This window comes from Eucalyptus grandis, chromosome 1 (genome assembly GCF_016545825.1).
Source record: "Eucalyptus grandis isolate ANBG69807.140 chromosome 1, ASM1654582v1, whole genome shotgun sequence".
Classification (NCBI taxonomy): domain Eukaryota; kingdom Viridiplantae; phylum Streptophyta; class Magnoliopsida; order Myrtales; family Myrtaceae; genus Eucalyptus; species Eucalyptus grandis.
In genome coordinates, this window is record NC_052612.1 from 2,788,777 (window position 1) to 2,808,664 (window position 19,888).

At 39.5% G+C, this 19,888-nt stretch overlaps 2 non-coding genes and 1 pseudogene across 3 annotated transcripts; all 3 read right to left on the bottom strand.

Annotated features, from left to right (window-relative positions):
- Window positions 1-8,983: 8,983 nt before the first annotated feature.
- LOC104414021 lies at window positions 8,984-14,695 on the bottom strand (annotated as a pseudogene). The gene is made up of 11 exons (XR_005551115.1): window positions 14,520-14,695; window positions 13,786-14,014; window positions 13,595-13,690; window positions 13,288-13,407; window positions 13,092-13,199; window positions 12,795-13,012; window positions 12,311-12,488; window positions 12,087-12,206; window positions 11,634-11,720; window positions 10,510-10,620; window positions 8,984-10,153 (listed from the first exon to the last, which is right to left on the bottom strand). The product of XR_005551115.1 is annotated as a dnaJ protein ERDJ2A-like (transcript).
- Window positions 14,696-18,417: 3,722 nt separating this feature from the next.
- LOC120289176 lies at window positions 18,418-18,508 on the bottom strand. Its single transcript, XR_005547087.1, has one exon. It is a non-coding gene; the product is annotated as a small nucleolar RNA snoR116 (small nucleolar RNA).
- Window positions 18,509-18,612: 104 nt separating this feature from the next.
- On the bottom strand, window positions 18,613-18,696 carry LOC120289068. Its single transcript, XR_005547017.1, has one exon. It is a non-coding gene; the product is annotated as a small nucleolar RNA snoR117 (small nucleolar RNA).
- Window positions 18,697-19,888: the final 1,192 nt, after the last annotated feature.

The window sequence follows — 19,888 nt, forward strand, 5'->3', positions numbered from 1 at the left end:
ATGCGGGGATCTAACCATATCCGTTTCGTCCAGGAATATAAGAGGAGGAGATGCTCGAGAGTTTCTGGGGCTTCGTGGCAAATGGGACAAAGTGGATCAGGTAACATTTTCCTCCTGTAGAGATTTTCTCTTGTCGGCAACACATTATTACATACGCTCCATAGGAAAAATTTCACTTTTGGGTAGTGTGGGGTTTGCCAAATTGTTGTCCATAGACCTCAGGGTGGCTGATATGACAATGATGGTTGGTTTTCTTTCAGCTGTTTTTTCTGGGAGCATATTTTGTTGTAGCCACTTTTGACCAAATAGGAGCCCGCATTATTGCCTGTCCACACTATTATGTCCATTGATGAGTTTGAGTTGAGCGGTATTGAAAAGATCTCGTGGATAACTTGCTCGTCGAACATTTCCTTTAGCTTCGCCACATCCCATTCTTTTTCTTCAGGTACAATTAGTTCAGCGACAGTCGTTGGTTCATTTAGATTTGCACCTCCTCCGATTCGGCCTCTAGGTAGCCACACATCTTCCCTAATTCTAATTTTCTTACCATCACCCACCAGCCATCTCATCTTCGATTCAATCACTTCCCTTCCTATCAGCAGACTTTGACATCCCCATGAGAAGCGAGTACCCTTACCAGCACGCCAAAACTCTCCTTGTGGGTAATAAATATCTTTAACAACTTTTGTCCATAGGGAATTTGGATCCTGAACAAGTCGCCACGCTTGTCTCCCCAGCATAGCCTTATTGAAAGAAACTAAGTCTTTGAACCCCAATCCTCCGGTGTCCTTCCCTGTTCTCAAAGATTCCCAGCTCTTCCAATGAATTCCTTTTCGGTCAATAGTTTGTTTCCACCAAAAGCACGCAATTCTTTTTTCTATTGCTTTACAAATAGAGATCGGTATCTTGAAAATAGACATTGCATACTGTGGAAGAGCTTGTACAATTGTTTTGATAAGTACCTCTTTCCCTGCTTTAGTCAACAATTTCTCCTTCCAGCCCTCTAGCTTCGAGTTGACCCTTGCTAGGATCCATTCAAACATATGCTTTTTTGATTGTCCCCAGTCAAACGGAATTCCCACGTATTTGCCTGTATTGTCTATAATAGAGACTCGTAGTTGATTTGCCAGGTTTCTCTTTAGAGTTAGTGGACAATTCTGGCTGAAGAAAATACCTGACTTGTTTAAGTTGATGGCCTGCCCTGATGCATAGCAATACTGGTTTAGGATATTCGCTGGGTTTTGACATTCCAGAATCGTTCCATCCAAGAAAAATATGGCGTCATCCGCAAATAAAAGATGAGATAGAGTTGGACACCACCTATTTAGTTTGATTCCCCTTAGACTTCCATCTGATATTGCCCTGCTCATTAGTATAGATAGCACATTTGCCATAATAATAAATAAGTAAGGTGAAAGTGGATCTCCCTGTCTTATGCCTCGAGATTGATGGAACTGTTGCATCGACTCTCCATTAATTTTCACACTAAAAGATACCGTGGAAATGCATTGTTTCACACACTGGACCCATTCCTTGCAGAATCTCATTTTCTTCATATACTCACATAAGAAATTCCATTCAACTCGATCATATGCCTTTTGCATGTCTAATTTAAGAATTGCTTGAACTTTCTTTTTCCTCTTTCAAATGCGTAGTTGATGTAGCACCTCCTGAACTATCAAGATATTGTCCTATATTTGTCTTCCACTCACAAAGGCACTCTGTTCTATTGCAATAATTTCCAGAAGCCATAGCTTAAGACGGTTAGCCATTACTTTAGAAATAACATTATAATTGAAATTACATAAACTAATGAGTCTGTATTGAGTAATGTGTTCTGGAGTTGCTACTTTTGGAATGAGAACAACGTGTGTCATATTCAGTTTAGGATTGAAAGTACCTATAGTGAGGAAGCTATCAACCATCTGTAATACATCTTGCTGAATGTCAGTTCAATAATGATGATAAAATTGCCCACAAAGCCCATTTGATCCAGGTGCCTTAGTGGCTCCCATTTGAAAAACCGCCTCTTTTACTTCATCCATTGTTACCCTCCTCATCAAGGACTCATTCATTTCTACATTGACAAGTTGTGGGCATTGATCTAGGACGGGTTGAAAATTTCTAGGACCTTCAGTGGTGTAGAGGGATTGGTAAAACTGGCCAATGTGTCGCTTTAGTGCTTCAGGTTCCCAACACCAATGATCATCATCCATTTTCAGCATTGTGATTCTATTCCGTACCCTCCGCTAGACCATAGTAGCATGAAAGTATTTGGAATTTCTATCCCCCCACCTTAGCCAATTTATGCGGGATCTCATACTCAAGTACATTTCTTCCTGCCTCCATAACTGTTCAGTCTGCTATTTAATTTGTTTGATTTCCTCCCTGAACTTAGCTCCTTCTAGACTATTAGTTAGCACAGTAAGTCTTCTCTTTAAAATTTCAATCTGCTTATATGCGCTTGAGAATTTCCTTTTACTCCATGTTCCCAATGCACCAGCCACCTTTTGTGATTTTTGAACTACATCTCCCAGTGTGTTATGGAGGTCATTCCATGCTCCTTTAACTATATCTCTGCATTCTTGGTCTTCTAACCAATATGCCTCAAAGCGAAACTCTTTTTTCCTTGGGAGGATATTCGGGTATAGAGTGAGGATAAGAGGACTATGATCAGAACCTAATGCTGGCAAAGCAACAGCCTCTGCATTTGGAAACTCCACTCTCCATTCTATGTTGCATAACACCTTGTCAAGCCGTTCTCTTACCAGATTTTCCCCCCCTTTGTTATTTGACCATGTATAGGCGCACCCCTTACTTTCAATATCCATTAATGCACAGTCGTTCAACACTTCCCTAAAAGCCACCATCCGATAATGATCCATCCCTCGTCCTCCTTCCTTTTCCCAGAAATTAAGAACCTCGTTGAAATCCCCCATGCAAATCCATGGTAGTGAGTTGATATGGTGGATTGCTCAAAGTTTCTGCCATAAACAAATCCTCTTCTGGAAATTTGTAGATGCATGTAGAAAGGGTACTCTCATCAGGGTACCAGAAGTAGGATCCCTACATATAATATCGATCAGCTCGTTTGAATGTTCCTTTACCTCCACCTTTAATTCCTCATTCCACATTGCTGTTAGTCCCCCTGCCGTGCCAATTGGATCGATGATAAATGACTCCTTGAACTTAAGTTGCTACCTAACTCTGTCCACCACTATTTTTTTGTTCTTTGTCTCCATAAGGAACACCAAGTCGGATCTATCAAGAGCCACAAGGGCTCTAAGATGCTGGACCGTCAGGACAGACCCCAATCCCTAACGATTCCAGCTCAAAACTTTCATTTATCCCCCAGTGGCTTATTAGGGCTAGCCACCAAAAGCCCATTCATGCGCTCCCTTATCTACTTGGGTAAGTGTTTCGAGAAGCAGAGTCTCATCAATCGCATTTGCATCCATCCCCTGTAAATTGTAACTCTTTGCCCTCTTCATTTTCTTGCTCGCCGGGGGAATATGGCCCTTCTTGCTCTTTTTGTGTGTTGTAGCTATGCTGTCCAGCACTGTTTCTGCCCATGATGAATCCGAGAGAAGAAGTAGAGGACCTGTGTCTCTTTTGCCTTTCACGACCATGGACTCACTAGCTATGCCTTTCCCTTTTAACTTTAGTAATTCTGAAGATTGAGCTTCCATAGGATAGTCCAATTGCTTCTCATAATTATCAGTATTGGTCGGGACCTTCATAGTACCAGCCGGTGGAGTTTCCTCAACTATTTCTTGCTCCTCATAAGGTATCTCCTCCCCATAATACATTTTCCAGAAATGGCTATTTTGCTTTGCTTCCACTTTCAGCCAATATCTGAAGTTTCCATCTACTTCCTCCCCCGGCGTTGGTTCCTCGTAAGGGATTTCCTCATAGGTTGTGGCATAATGGCCTATTCGGCCACATGAATAGTAATAGTAAGGAAGCCTCTCGTACTTAAAGTCCACTCATATTTTATCATCATTGAAATTCACCAATGCTCCTGGCCATAGGGGGCGTGATAAGTCTAGCATCACACGCGCTCTTCCCACTTTACACGGACTGCCATCTTTGCCGTCTATTTTCAGTTCCACCACCTTGCCTATCTTCCCGACCCCCTCCAGCATTGTCTTTTTAGTGATTCGAATTATCGAGATTCCCAACACTTGCACCCAAAATGCACAATGAGTAAAGACATGCCTGTGAATAGGTACCTTTGGTTGTAGTTTCTGTAGAATGAGCAAGTTCCCCGAGAAACACCAAGGGCTAGTATCCAAGACTCTTTTCAAATCAGCTTCCTCTCTGAAAGTGAACGAAAATAGGCCTGACTGCACTACCTCACACACTACGTTTTCAGTCTTCCAAGCCTTCTTCATTGTGGATAAAAAGGCCGGAAAGTTTACATTAGGCCTGGAGAATAGTTTCCCTAGCAATATGAGATTACAAGTTTTCCATTTATCCTTTGGAATTTCTTCAAACACGTTGGCTACAAAATCCTCTGACCACATTTACCCCATTTGTCTACATAGTGCAGCTAACCTGCACTCTTTAACTGATTCATTCTCCATTGCAACCTTTTTTTTACAGGTGCAAATTCAGGACATCCTCCAAGACTTACCGAGGAAAGGAAACACTTCAAATCCTACACATACCGAGTGGTGGAGCCGAAAAAGCGTGGATGAAGGGAGCTCGAATACCACTGCTGTCTCTATTTCACGCACCTTTCTTTGCCCAGAAAATCCATAAATTCCAGACTCCGTCCATACTCGTAAGGGGCTGTTGTAATGAGTGATAACGAATGATGATATTGAGGAGAGATTACGTTGTGACGATGGGTTCATCCATTTTAGTGGTCTGTGTGCAGGTTGAGGAATTTTTGGTCATCAGGTGTATTGGGATTCATTGATGTTGGGAGATTTAGGGCTTGGAGATTTAGGGCTTGGAATACACTATCACCATGGATAGAGATGGAGCTCTTCCAAGAGAGAGAGGGACTCTTACGGAGAAGAGGGAGTTTTTTGAAAGAAGTTCAAGGTAAGGTCAATTCAAGGGTAAGCAGACCCCCGCTTGGTGCAAAATTTACGCGCGACGAGACAGTATTCATTGGCTGATAGTCATTTCACCAACGATAAGTTCACGGGAATTATTATCTCAAAGTGATCAAGTTCGGAGCATCTCGGAATAAAATCAAGCTTGAGAGAACTTTGAGAATCGGGCTCACCGCAGGAAATTTTTTGATATACTTTCTTGATTGGGGGGAATTGAGATTTATAGGTAAGGTGTTGGTTCTGATGACGCCTTGATCTGGTTATATATTTATTAATAACAAAAATAGCACTAAGGGTGCGTGTAGAGTTACTTTAAATTTGAACTTTTAAATTTTTAAAACCTTGCTACTTTCCCAAGCTTAAACTTTTCATAATATCCCAAAATATATAAATATTGACATGCCGATTCTTTCATTTTCTGTAAAATTGAAACATTCTAATCGCTGCAAGAAAAGCTTAAAATAGGAAAAGTAAATTTCTGCGTGTTTAGGAAAACGAGTTACTAATAACGTGGAGGAAAATACTACATACCCATTTACGACCTAGATCTTGTATAGCAGCAAGGAAAATGAAGTGAGATCGAAATCTTCATTCCCCTCCTAACGACGTAACAAAAATGGAATGAGAATGAAATCTCCATCCTCATACTTTGTCTAGGTTACCATGCGGCCATGTCCAATGCTTGAAATTCAAATTTGGTGCAACACTGCTATTGAATAAGAAAGACGCCTCAGGAAAATATAACAAAATTCTTTCTAACCATCATTTGGCTCCAACCAAGATCCACGGTATAAATAACTATCAATCCTGAACCTATTGAGAACTCTTGCCGTAACTAGAAGGGGTCAAATTACACAATGAAGTTCCAACGTCGAGCCCAATCCCGTATACAACTATCTAGTCAGCCAACATATAGGCCAATCACGAGGAAAACGACATGGCGATTCGCTATTTTCTTTTTAAGATGTGCAAATAGAATGAGAAAGACTTGAAGTGAGAGGCTTAATATGACGGAGCCTCAGATGTTCCATTTATTCCATAAATCCAAAATGAAGCTAAATGCCATGTTTTAACTCAGTTTGAACTTTATCACTCTTCTCAATATGATTTTAGCTTGCTTAGGAGAGAGTGGTGGGAAATGTGTATGTATATGTTAAGATGGTTCTTTGCTTATTTGTTAGAAAAAATAATCTATTGAAAAACCCAAGAAGAATGTACAAGAATCGTGAATCAACCATTTTGTGAATGAACATAAGTAAGGTATCTCATGCATTAAATAACAGAAAAAAAAAGTATCTCATTCATGATTAGTTTAATAAAATGCTTGGTCATATCATATTTAACAAGGCACTTGATATTATTAATGAATTAGATGCCATCTAACAAGTCATATCAGTATACTTGTATATGATGTGGGGGACAAAGAGGAGATGGTTAGATAGGATGAATAGATAAAGCATTCACGATGGCTCAATGCTACGAATAGCGACATGGCGAAAGGAGGTGGGAGAAGAGAAAAGTACATTCGCATCCCCTCTTTCGACCTTGGAATCAAAGAATAAAAAGGAAAGAGATCATATTTCCTCGCGCAAGAGAAAATTCCCATATTGCAATTCTGTCTTTAGGAGATAATTAGTGACTACTTTGAAGAATTGAGCAGATTCATAGTAGGGATCTCTTATCGCGGGCATTGTACTCTTTCTCTGAAATTACTTGAAAAATTAAATTTTGAGAGAAAGAGACAGAGCTTTCTTAATCGCCGCAGAGGGTCCAATGTTGGCTGCTCTGTGGAGAGCAACTGATGACGGACTCCTTTGAGGATAATAATCGATTCTAGAATTTTTTTAAATATCCCCGGGTTCGTCTCTCCAAGTTTTTCGGACTTTGATTTTGTTACAAAATATTCTTAAATTTGATCATTACGAATCGATTATCTCCTCGGCTCATCTTCGGTGATATTGATTGCTGGCCAACAATAATCTCAAAGCCCATGGGCCCTGAGATACCTATTTGAAGAGTGCAATAGTTTAATAGCTCAAACGAAACGAGTCTCAATAATCCATTGTTCATGTAACACTCAAGCGCGTTTGATAATGATTCTATTCTCGAGAACAATTTTGATCGGCAATGATTTTTTTTTTTGTTTGTTTCGGAACAATTTCTGAGTATAAACGCGCTTTGTAATTGCACAAAATTTCTATTCTCGGGATAAAAATGTGTTTGGTAAAATTGTATAATTTTTTTATTTCTTTTATTTTTTAAATATTTTTATTATATTTTTCTTTTTTTTTTCTTTCTTTTCTCTCCTTTTTCCTCCTTTGTGGCCAGCCGCAACGGCTACCGTGACCGACGGGTGAGGTCCAACGAACTCGTCGAAGCCTCGCTTGGCCACCATGAGGCTCAGCCCTCGCCAAATCTAGGTGCCGATAGCCGGGCGAGGCTAGCCAGTGCCACCGTGGCCATCGCAAGGCTTGGGCCGACGAGCCTTGCCATGGCTCAAGATCGCCGAACCGGTGACACTCCAGCGAGGTCGCCAGCCAAAAGGAAGAAGAAGGGAAAAGAGGAGAAAAGAAGAGAAAAGAAAAAATTGTTTCCGAGAACAAAAAGCTACTTTTTCTATTTCTTTGATTATGTTCCAAATCTTTTCGAGAACGAAAATATTATCAAACATGTTTCTATTCTTTTTGTTCTCCAGAACAAAAGAACGGAAATAATTGTTCCGGATAACAAAAATTATTTTTGCCAAACAGCCCCTAATTAAGTTGCAGATTGAATAACAAAAAGCTTATCGTTAATTGGCCATGAAAGCACACACCCCCAAAACCCCTATGAGATTTGTTGTGTTTTCAATCTAACTTTCCTCGTTTTTATGAACCAAAGTATTGAATGAATGAAGTTTAAATTTCAAAAAAAAAAAAAAAAAAAAAGCATAATAATCACGTACTCATCATGCACACATTTCGCACCCTTTCTAAGGACATTTTGCTATGAATAAATCAAAATTTTTTCCATGATACTCTTGCACAATCGAACACTCAGAGAAAAATATTTAATTTTTAAGCTCCATTCGTTTTGTGGAACAAATTTTTCTCATTTTTCTATGTTTGGTGCGCTTTGGAAAGTTAGTCGACAAAAATGTTTTCCCGATTAACAAAAATTTATGCTTAAATCTAGGAAAGAGACTCCCCTTCTAAAAAATGTGGAATATGACTAGATATTTGCGCTTGGACACGGTAACCCGAACACTAGCTCCCGAGTCCTTGGCATTTAGGACCGGGTCTCCGATGCCCGGACTTGGGTCCATAGAAGTCAAGCCTAAGTCACCAACGCCCATGCTCGAGTCTGTCAAGGCCGGGCCTGAAGCCCTAGTGCCTTTCCCCAATTTCTCAACATCTGACCCTAGGTTCACAAAGGCAATGCTCATGTCCTCAATGCTTGAGCTCTGGCCCTCGACACTTGGGTTCGAGTCCACACGAAGGCCTCACCTCATGCGGGTCCTTCGCGCTCAGTTAATGAAATGTTCATTACGAGCATGACAGGCATGTGTTCATTGACGGGCAATTATTTCATCACGACGAGTACAGGAAACTTATTGAGTCACAATAATCAAAATTCAAGGTATATTGCAACAAAGTTAAGTGTAGGTAGACTTTGAGAATCGGGCTCACTGTAGGATAATTTTTTATATTTTTGTTGATTATGGGGAACAGAGCGGACGGGTAAAGCCATCGGTTTTGATGATGCCATTTTTTTACAAGCTTAAAAATAAATAGTAACAAGAAATAGTGAAATAAGTGTTTATGTAGAGTTACGACATATTTTAGCTTTAAATTTTAGAAACCAAGCAATTTTCCCAAGCTAAAACTTTTCATATCGTCCCAGAATAAATATACACTGACAAGTCGATTTTCTCATACTTTTTAAAGTAAAACTTTCTCATCTTTGCAAGAAAAGTCTAAAATAGGAAGAAGTAATTTCCTCCATGTTTTAGGAATACAAGTCACTAACATTTGTAGAGAAAAATACTAAGAACGAAATCTCCACCCTCGCGGTCATATCCAATGCACTGAGTTAAAATTTGGTGTAACACTGCTATCGAATAAGAAAGACGCCTCAAGAAAGCATAACAAAATTCTTTGTAATCATCATTTGGCTCGAACCAAGATCCACGGTATAAAAACTATCAATCCTGAACCTATCGAGAACTCCTGCCGTAACTAGAAGGGGTCAAAGTACACAATGATGTTCCACCGTCTCAAATGTGGTCAGTCCTCATCTGTCCCCGAGCCTTCCGAACTCGAACCCTTCTTAGGCACCGTGCCATTAGCAGTCTTGCCTTTCTTTTTCGAGTCTTTCTCGTCAGCCTCATCTTCGCTGTACTCGCTCTCATAATCATACTCCTCTTCATCACTCTCCTCTTCCTCTTCGATCCCATCCTCCACAATGGACTCTTCCAGTGCAGCGCCGCCCCTAGTGCCTGCACGAGTCCTTTTGAGAACTTTGACCTTCGAGTTCACTTTTTTGTCGCAACCAATCCACGAATCACACAAGCAGTAACACATCAAATTGTAGTTCCCTTCCACGGGGGCCAAAAACTTGCCCATGACCAACCTCGAGCCACTCCTCACCTTCTCCACTGCTTCTCTGACGGCCTTACTTTTTTCCTTTGCATCTGCTCCCAGTCCTTCCATAGTTTCCTCAATTGCCTTAGAGGCAGCACTTACAGCGGTCGCTTCATCCATGAAACTTAACTTCTGAGAAAACCAAACGTCATTGGAGTTGGGGTCTGCCAGAAGAAACCAGAAACTTTCTTCTTTGTGGAAAGGATACCGCGGTGCGTGAGGTAGGGCGCCGACAAGTCCGTTATCTCTTTTGAGTGTAACCCAAGCCTGAATCGTGACCACATCACCCTCTTGTATGCCTTCTTCACCTTCAGTCTCACATGTAATGTCTATTGATAGAGAAGGCATCATCTCCAGAACTCTCTCTATGTCTTGTACTTCTGTGCTGGAGAGGCCTGCTGCCTGGAGGAGTTCGGCACGGTCCTCAAGAGACATGTCCCGGAGCTCCTGAAATGTTCTCACTTTCTGCAAAAGATAATGAGCAAAGATGTGAGCTTAGGAGAAAGAAAAAATCTGCAATGCCGTGGTTCCCATTGCTCAGGGCAGGGCTGACACAGTAATATCCACTTGCACAGTGTAATGCATCATGAAGTGCCAATTTTCATTGAAAGTCATATTACAAATTCCAGCAATACAAAAGATTCAGGGACAGGGCTCACAGTCACTTCGGCAGGTGCAACAATTGGCCAATATTTGATTTTAATTAACCGAAAAAAGGACAGCCTTGACCTCAAACCATCACGCATATCATGACCACCCTTGAGAATAGTAGAGCAAAGATTTCTGACCAGAGACAATGCATGTAGCAATCATATACACACCTTGCGAGCAATCCTCTTAATAACAGATTCACTGATATGCGGCAGCTGCAGAAAAGGTGCAATGCCTTCACTGGATCCTCCGGTTGTCTTCTTTGCACTGAGAGGAACAGCCTACAGTACGTTCATTAAACAACCGCATGCACCCCATGATTAGTTATAATTTTGAAATTTGGTGCAACTCTACATCCCTCCACATCTCAGATATATTGAAAAAGAAGACAAAGGCAAGTGAGCATTAAAAACGACAAAAAAAAAAAAAAAAAAAAAAAAAGGAGGCAAATGGCAAATCAGCCTCAAATTAGAGAAGATGCACGTCAGACCTTTTTAAAATCATGAATATCGGCTTAAGGCCTGTTTGATAAGCCCAATCAAGTGCTGAAAACTAAAAAATTCAGCACTCAATGAGATGAAGTCGGTTTCATAAGCTGAATTGGCATTTACATTCAGAATTCACTTGATATGATAAGTAAGGGATTCTAAATTCCTTCCATAGAAAATGATTGATTGTTATTAGAATCTGGCCAATTATATTGTTAGAACTTCCCAATACTAATCATAATTTTGTATTTGGCAAGAAATTAGTAATATTTCAGCAACCAATTTTCAATTATATCAAACAGCTTTTTATTTTTATTTTTTCAGCACTTGAAATGGTTGACATATAAACTTCGCTGCTTAAATTTTCAGCTTTACCAAACAATCCTGTAGTATCAATTTTCAGATCATCAGGCATTTGTCATTTTGCTTTACATACCGTCGATGTATATATCTGTACTTCATACAACTCTCTGCTACTAGCTAATACTCAAGTTTCAATGAATTGTAACTGCATATTCTGAGTTCAGTTCTCCACAACGTTAGACATCATGAGATCACTGCAGAAGGTTCAAGTAACACAGAATCTCAGCACAACAAACACACACATGCAAACACCCGGGGGGGAGGGGGGGAGTATTTGTTCAGTAGATTGAAAATCAATCTCCTTCTCCTTGACTCCTAATGGCTTGCTCATGCATCAAAACTATTAAAGCATAAATGGCAAAAGTGTCTTTCCTTGACAACCCAAATCAATGGAATTAGTCAACGATGACAATTTAAAAAGATCAAGTTCTTAGCTTCAGCACCTGAATAATGCATTGAGAAAGTTCCACAACCCCAATTGCAGGCCTCAACCAACCATGTCCTTGGGCAGTGCGAGGAATGACAGCCATCTGAATGAAAAGTTAAAACATTACTGAGAGGAAGAGGATAATGAAGCTAGCTGAATGGTTTCACGATATGTCAACAAAGAACACCGACACAATCAAAAAGGGTTTCATATAGCATAAATACTAGTATCTCAGTTCTTGTGCCACTAATTGAGCAGTATGAAACACACATGTCAAGCAAAGAGCTATACAAAGATTCAATCATTTCTGCATGGAACTGCATGAAAAATAACCGCCAAGATATGGACCATTATGAAAAGAACAAGAACGAAGGACACGAGAGACATGATTTCCATATAGAAAGCATGCAAATTATATGTAGTACAAACCCGTCCCACTGCCAATCATCACTAAGAAACTAAACAGCACCTTCATTAATTCTTCAAGTAGCCGAGGTGTAAGTTCCAAAACACGTCTGAAATCACCAACCAAAGCTGGAGACAAGGAATCTGATTCTCTTGTTAACTGAGCCTGAATCAACAATTCTGTCTGAAAGAAATCAAAGCACCAACCACATCTTTATTAAGAGCCAAATCACTTTAAAAAAAAATATTCCACAGACAGCTACTTATGACAATCTTGCTGCATATCACCTTAACGAATGGGGGATGTTGCTTCCAAAACTTAGCTTGTTCTTGCTTGATGTTCTTGAGATCCAGATTCAACTCACTCCTGACCAATAAAAACAGCTTTTGAAGGGGTTCCTCATCAGTCCTTCGGACCGGAATTTCCATGAATTCAGCAGCCTTGATAAAGACCTCCATAACTTTGCTGCAAGTAACGGTAGACGAGAGAAATGGAGTGTTATAAAACTTTACAGGTCTAAGAGTTCACCAAATTACAACATCAGGAAGATGCTTGAAAGGGAGTAGTAAAAGTTAAATAAAGGACATGTTAACTGCACCAAAGATTGAAGCATCCTACTATCAAAACAACAGTTACAACTTAAACTAAAAATTTCCTCCCATTTTATCTATAGCAAAAATAAATGGTAGGTCTTGCTTATAACTAAGATCCAATAGCATAAACATGACTATTGATGCATAATGCAACAAAATGAATGGGACATACACATACCTCGGTGCCAAAGACGGTTTCATTAAGCGATAGTAATTGGACAGGGTATGATGCATGACATAGTTTCCAGTATACTTTGATGACCTTGAGAGGTATATCACAGCAATAACTAGTGGCAAAAGAATACAGACGCCCACAATCCAAAGTAGAAGAATTCCACCAGAAGCACCATCAATATCCAGCAGAAACTGAGGGAGAGCAATACCCATTTGAAATCCCTGCACAAGACCAGGATAATTTTAAGTTTTCTCAAAGAATATTAATCAGATTAGTAGACAGCTTCAAACGACAAGTTACCTGCTTCCCATCCGGATGGCCATATTTTTCAAAATTTTCCTTAGATATAGGATCAGTGAGAGCTTGATAAGCCTTGGAAATGTACTCCACAGAAATAATTATGTGCCTCTGATAACAGATATATACAAAGTCAGCTTTTAGGATACATGAAATATTTAACTAAATCATCCTTGAAGGTATTTGTAAAACCATCAACCTGGATCAGGATTCTTATCAGGATGGTATTGAATTGAAAGTCTTCTATAGGCCTTCTTTATTTCTGAATCGGAAGCTCCAGCTTCTAACCCAAGAATGCTAAAAGGCTCAAAACTTGAATCTATGCACGCCAGAAAAAGACAACTCAGTGAGAAACAACATTCAGGAAACTAAAATTCATAGGCATTGATGGCAATAAGAGATGACAAATACAAATGCCAAGAAAAAAAGCTCATAAATAACTGGCACGGGTACCAACAACAGCATAATAGATAGGACAGTAGAAAAGTTCCCAACATAGATTTTACCTCCCCGCTCATATTTTTGATGTAGTACACTAGAAATATCATGACGATCCAGAGCAGTACTAATGTCAGGTTGCTGCATGTTGAAAATGTAGAGATCTGTGACAACAAAGATAAAAGAGAACATGCAGTCATAAACTCCAGTACCATTCAAAAACATCGAATCCTTTCAAGAAGCCAACCATGCGACTCACCCTCTTGAATATAGACCTGCGATACTTCCCTGATCGCAAGCATTCCGAACACTGGCAGTGCGTGATCTTTGATTTCTTGGTAGCAGCATGGCATAACTTCATAACGGTATAAGGCACCAAAGGCAGCGCCATTATAGTCAAAATGAAAATAGGAAACAACGCACTATTCTCCTCCGACGCAGCCATGGTGACCTTTCAGCACACAAGATCGCCGCAACGGCAACTAAACCTGCACGAATCAACAAAATTCAGCACGCCCTCACAAACTATACTAGGTATACGAGCATAAGAATCCAAACAGCATCCAAGCTTTCCAGTCGGTCGGTCCGCACCGAACTCTCGCACTTAACACAAGCCAACAGCACAACACGCATCACGCATCGCATTATAATCCCATAATCAAGGATTCCGCAATGAAACGCGCCTCAGTGATAATTCCAACAGTTCTTCACCACCCACAGAGACCATGCTACTCTACGCGAATCAAATCACAATCAGATTCTAGCTCCACCGAGCTACTCCGCCACGGGAACTTGATCATAAATCTCGCAGAAATCAATCCAAAAACCACGAAAACCAGCCCCAATCATCAAACCCCCCCACAATCCAACAAATTCGGCACAAAATCAGGCAAACAGATCACGCTAACGAAAATCAAAAAGCGAAAATCGCATGACCAAACACTTCTCGATTGAAAAAACATCCCGGCTCCTCCGATTGAACTGAGGAATTACCGGTTCCGTCAGGATCGCGATTCGCTGCGGAGGCTGCTGCTCATGCGAGCCCGCCAGCCCAATTGGCTGCGGGCGGCGAGAATCGGAATGCGTGGAGGCGAGATGGAGGAGGAGGAGGAGGAGCTTCTCTCTCCGTGGGGTTTTCTGTATTTCGGATTGAGATCTACGAAATGAAGAAGATGATGATGCAATTGAAGCAGTCGTAACAGTAGGGCTTGGCGGTGGATTACCGATTTTAGCCATGGGAACACGACGGCACGTGGAGGGCATTTTCGTCCACTCGTTGAAGATCTTTAGTCAACATCTAGGACAGTTTTTGCATACGCGCAATTTGGATACTTTCAAAAGGCTTAATGACACAAAAAAAATCTCGGATTTTACTTATTATGGTAGATATCTCGAACCTTGTTTATATCATTAAAAATCTTATTAGTTTGTGTCATAAATAGGAGTATTCATTTTTTTTATCCAATTCTCGGTTCCCAACTTTTGAGATCGAGGACCGACCATATGGTCCCCGGATAGGAATCTGAGCGAACCTATTGGTTCAATCCAATCCGGTCCTATCTAGTGAAACCGATCACTTAACAAAAAGAATTTTAAAAAAGTTTTAAAAATACTAGATTTGTTTCTCTTTTAATGATTATTGCTATTTTTAAAATTAAAAAATATATTTTAAAAAAGAGTCGATCTAGTCCAGGTTCTCCCCCTAACCGGAAACTAGACCATAAATTACCTGTTCCATTTTTATGGAACTGGGAATTAGACGATGCCTCAAGAAACCAAACCAAATCAGTTGATCCGATTCAACTCGAGTGGTTCCCAATTTGGCTAGTTCAATATGCTCATCCCTAATAAAATAAAATAAAAAACCCTGAATTTATACTAGTACAATAAATATATCCCAGATGGAATTGAAATAGAAAGTACATACATCACATTTATATTAGTTTAGGTTTTTTTTTTGTGATACAAAAAAAAATTGAGGTATTTATGTCGTACTAGATATGATTTTGGATTTTTTGTCATATTTGCCCAAACGAAAACCCTCCAACAAAAGAAAAAATTTAACCCCTTCTTCGACCTAACATCTCGTCTCATCTTATATTATTTTAAGTTAAATAAAGATGCAAAAGATAACGATATAATAATTTTGAAAAATTAAATTTCACTGCTGCTTTTTTCATTATTCATTGAAATTGGTTCGAATATTCTTGTAAACTTCGGTTTTTACTCTTAAAAGGTTTCGAATGTGTTACCACTTACATGGCGGGGATGAAAATTTATTGTGTATTTGTCGTTGGTGATATGGCGATTCGTCACCCGAGAATTCATGTCAAATAATAATTACTATGTGAAAAGAGTTATATCTTCTTTCTAGTTTAATCTATGCAAACTCCATGGTTGTCAATTTGATTCTCTTTTACAGCATGTTGCAATGTATGAAATCTCAAAGAACAAACATATTATTTGAAGGAGTGAAGTGAACCTCCTTCGTTTGGTCGGACTTCCATGAGAATGTAGTTTATATACGTTAGAAATACAACTTTATTCATTATAATCGAAGTATCCTTTACCGAGTTAAAGCTCGAGCTACATCTCTTTCACAGTTATTTGAATATACTCATCCTTAGTTAAGTAAATTAATTATAATTATTCAAGTGACAAAAATATTTTAATTCATCGAATCAAAATTATTTAATTGAAATTAGTTCGAATTTTATCCTTATTTTAAATTTTTCAAAGGACTTGTAAATCCATTTATTTTTACTTTTAAAATTGAATAAATTGTATCATTTGATGGAAAACTGTATTTGTTATAAATATATGGATATATCATATAAGCATGTATTTAAAATTACCGAAATCTCAAATCTAACCAAATAACCTCTTAACACTATTCTGACTATATATAATTGTGCCATATATGCTTAACCCCTTTCTTTTATTAAACTTATGTAGTAGAGATATTCCGAGGACTAGTTTGCGATAATTTCTCCGAATGCTAAATTTTGTAAAATATAGCGCCCATTCCGTGTCGAGCATAAATTTTATTAAGATATTCCGAAGGACCGGTTGCTTCATTGCGTATCTAACGTCCAATCTCACTCAACACGTTGAATGGAAAAATAAAAATAAAAGAAACAACAAATTGGTTGGCTTCTGAATGCACGTGCTTGACTTCAACATGTTGCAATTTAGTCCGACAATTTCCTGCAATTATCGACACTGGTCATTCGAAGCAAAAAAACTATCGTTGTTATCCTATTCTTATTTGCAAAAACAGCCTCGTTTATTGTATTTTTCATTTTCATACTGAAATTTTGTTTTTGTGTCAATGGAATTGCAAACCCAACTCCATATATATCATCCAAAAGAGCTTTTCAAGGGTTTTTTTTTACTTCCGCATTGTATTGTGGGTTAATATTATTGGTAGTCCTTCATTTGCTTTTTGGTTTCTATACGGAGAAATTGTCCAAGCAATCATAAACCTATTACATAAATGTTAATTCAATACTAAATTTTTAATTTTGTCAATTTAGTTTTAAACTTCTATACGAAATCACAATATAATCTTTTTTTTTGGTAAAAAAATCACAATGTAATCTTTCTTTCCAATTGTTGTTGGAAATTACTGACATAATGGTCCTTGTTCTATGTGATAGATCACTATGTGAACGATTTTAACAAAAATTAGTCATATAAGTTTATGATTAAATTTACAAAATTTAAAAATTTATGACTAAATAAAAATAAATTTATGACTAATTGGGTTATTTTTTATGCTATATTTTTATATGACACTGACCATCTAAATAAGTGTCGGAACCTAGAGGGAGTGTTGATTTTCCAATCTCATCGCCAGTCGATTTCCCTGTCTCGTCGCTTGTTTCAAACAAAATTTGGCATTTGGCAGAGGAAACTCCAGCATACATGGCCATCTCCACCCCAAAACAACCTTTCACCTTGAGAAGCCCTCCACATTCAGTCCACTTTTTCGTGTGCAAAACTAGGCCCCAGAGCATCATCATGACTATGTCCGGTACTCCACCAAAAAGTTCGTCCACTTCTTCCCTTAGGCAAGATCGGCCACGACCCGTTTACACGATGTAAAACCAATGAGGCTGAATCGACAACTTGTCTAATTTTGAATTCATAAAAATTAACAAATCGACACATTTCCATTATAAATTAGGTCAAGATTCTTGTCGTACCATCAAATCCTATGTTTTGTCCGGCTTATTATGATCGACTTAAATAAAATGTAGAGAGATTAGTTGAAATGAGGAACATCCAATTAGCAATAGGGGTATAAAATGGCTAATTCCTATTATAAATGCATTGGTGCTATTCTCTTTTAAGATTATCAAACATTAGTGCATACATATTAACGATTCAACTTCCAAAATTAACCACATACTCCGCCCTTAAGTCTAGTATCTTTGCACATTCTCTTTTGATTTTCATGTAAATTATTTAACAAATATTACTGAACTCGAAACATTTTAATTCTGACCACAATTACGACCTATTTGAAAACTTTTCGAATTCGTCAAAATTAACTTTTAGGTTTCAATTTCTATCAAATCTGAAAATCTTCAAAATCCAAATCTTCCAAAAATTTCTAAACTTCAAGAATGGGTGATCTGAGAGAGGATTTGGTAGAGATGTGTAGGAGCGTCTGAAAGCACAAAGCCCTGGCAAAGGGCAAAATGTCAGAATCTCAGCTCCCGTCAATCTCGGCAACGTACAGCGCTGATTACGCCATGGAAATCAAGGGCGTAGCAGTGACTCTAATTTGTTGCCTTTTTTCCATCCCTCGTCGACTCCGATCTTTGAAGCAGAAAAGCAAAAAAACCGAAATCAAAATCAGGAGGTCTTGCACAGAAAAGACACAAGGCTCAGAGAATCTCGATTATCGATCGCATCAACGGGCCCTGATCGGGCTTCAGAGTTTGATGGTATGTGTTTTCGGATCATCACTGCCTCCAAAATTCGCAGACAATGGAAACAATTCGGCAAAAAAAAAAAAAAAAAAAAAGGCTAAAAAGGAAAAAAAAAATTGAATCGGAAGCAACAGCGAGAGCGAAGAAGGCCTCAGAAAGCTAGAGAAGATGTAGTGTCGATCAGAGACGGTCGTCTCAGATGGTACGGACAATCTTTCGCATCACAGGCCCACGCCGCTCGAGCGAGATGCTACCGCCAGCTAAAGCGCTACGGGAAAGGTGGGGAAAGAAGCGAGCAATCGAGAGCCGTGCGACCGAATGCTCAGCAATCTGAGCTCGAAGCTGATGACCCGAGCTGCCGATGGAAGATCTGAGAACTCTGCAATCGACGACGACGACGAGAAGCAGGAAGATATTTAGGGTTTTTTGGGGTGTGAGATCGGGGTCAAAGAGGGGACTTAAATAGATGGCGAGGCAAGGCGAAGCGAAGCTGTCGCAAACCCTAGACGCGTCGGCGCTCGGGTTGGGGACCCGATCACGGGCCGCCAGCATCGGCCCGGATCAAATGGGCCCGAATTTTAGTTTATTGGGCCCGGGTAGACCATGGGCATTTTAGCTACACGGCCCGATCCATCCATCCCGATTTCACCTCGATCGGCATGTGTTGGACAACGAACTACGCCTGATTGGACCCGCACGTCGTGATCGGGACTCGCTCACTGATCAGTTCTACTCGGGAATAACCGCAGCATGAGCAAAAATAGATAAGAAACTTTTGGTCGGAAATGAAATCAAGTATCAAAAAATTTAATTTGTGCAGACCGCCCTCCCTTTCTACCATGAAGATATGGTTGGAGAAGATTGTTAGGGACAAGACTCTGTCTTTTCACCGGATTCCTCCCAGCACCACAAATCGTAAATTGTTGCATTGCTGGTGAGTAAACCCTTCTTGTTGGCGGAATGATCCACCTATTGGTCAGTAGACCTTTTCGGGTAGGGGTTCTCTCATTTCTTATTCTGGTCGGAGGTCCTCATCGGTTCGTGCAGCTGAAGGTGCTTGTTCGAATTTTTGGAAGCTTCTTTAGTGTAGTTGGCGAGCTGTCCTACCATTCCTACATTTGTATTCATCTCCCTGCACTTGTGTAATTGTTGGGATTCGGTAATTTTTGTGATCCGGTTTTTGCTTTGCCACTGTTTGGCTTTTCTCTGCTCCCGTGCAGTTGGTTTTCTTTTACCTTGGCACCATTCCATTTACTCTGACTGTTGTCCTTGTGAGTGCAAGTTCCTGGTGCCAAGTTGTTGCTGTATAGCGTTCTTGTTGCTTTTGACTTAAATCAATATATATCTCTTACCTTTACCAAAAACAAAAAAATTTAAGTCAGTAATTCAATCGGGCCTTCTCGATTGATCTTACCAGTCTTG